This window comes from Octopus bimaculoides, chromosome 13 (genome assembly GCF_001194135.2).
Source record: "Octopus bimaculoides isolate UCB-OBI-ISO-001 chromosome 13, ASM119413v2, whole genome shotgun sequence".
Classification (NCBI taxonomy): domain Eukaryota; kingdom Metazoa; phylum Mollusca; class Cephalopoda; order Octopoda; family Octopodidae; genus Octopus; species Octopus bimaculoides.
The window spans coordinates 53,462,702-53,463,874 of NC_068993.1; the positions used below are offsets into that span (position 1 = coordinate 53,462,702).

The 1,173-nt window shown below is 33.8% G+C and overlaps 1 long non-coding RNA gene across 1 annotated transcript in view; it reads right to left on the reverse strand.

Moving 5' to 3' along the window:
- Nucleotides 1-352: 352 nt before the first annotated feature.
- The window catches only part of LOC128249247 (uncharacterized), a 3,647-nt gene continuing 2,826 nt past the window's right edge, over nucleotides 353-1,173 (reverse strand). The window contains exon 3 of the long non-coding RNA XR_008265346.1: nucleotides 353-576. This is a non-coding gene — a long non-coding RNA (uncharacterized LOC128249247). The remainder of the gene's footprint in view (nucleotides 577-1,173) is intronic.

The following is a 1,173-nucleotide window of genomic DNA, read 5'->3' on the forward strand; positions in this document are numbered from 1 at the left end:
ATAATCCTACAAGCATCGCAGAAGAGTTTAAGACTGGATGTCCATGGGAACTCCTCTAAATTAATGACTTAGTTCTCATAGCTGAATTGATAGAGGAGTTAGAGATGAAATGCCAGGCATGGAAACTAAATCTGGAATATGTTTTTGGATTTGGTTTGCAAGATTCTTTATGTGAGTTTGTGTATTGAAGCATATTCTGTTGTGTATGAGGAGAGTCATTCTCTTTTAGTGCCTTATAATTTAACAGACTCACTGGTAAAATTTCCATTTATATCTTTTTTATTCCAAAACTATCGAAAATGTTGCAAAATACAACGAAAATTTTAGAAAAATAAAAAAGAAATAAGTGGAAATTTTATCGGAGAGTGTGTTAAATTAGAAGGCACTCAAAGAGAATGACTCTCCCCAGACACAACATCTCTATACAGTTCTTTGAGTATTAGTGCTTCTCCATATACAGTACAAATGTCTCAAGTGGGTTTGGCTACTTTGGAACCATGACTGGAAGTGAAGAGAAGCAGGCACTGAAAATGTTGATTTCTTTGTTTTTCTGTTTGGCACTCTGTTGTCATTTGTCTGAAAAGAGGTAAAATTTATTCAAATTTCAAAAACGATAAACAAAATTTGTAGAAGAAAAATAAAGCTACAACTGCTCACTTCCCCATAAAACACGAGAAAATAGTTTCCATGTTAATTTAAATAACATTGGAAAGAGACAAGTAATGGAGACAGCCCAATATGTGATTGTGTTTGTGTTTAGATGTGTGTGTGTGTGTGTGTGTGTGTGTGTGTGTGTGAGTTTTTATGCCTGTGTTTGTACTCCACCATTGCTTGATAAGAAGTGTTGGTTTGTTTATATCCAGAGTTCTATGACAATGGAATAAATAGACTTAGTTATATGTCGATTTTATTATTTTGGTTAATGAAATCTTTTCCAAGCTGTGACATATCACTTTGAAATTGATGGTTATTAATAATTGCAATAAATTTCACACCAGCACACACATACACACACACACACACACACACACACACACACACACACACACACACTCACACACACACACACACACGCACACACTCACACACGTAGTAACATTTGTTTTTGTGTCAAATTAAATATGAAAAAAATTTAACATTAAACTGAAAGATTACGTGTTACATTTTTGTAGA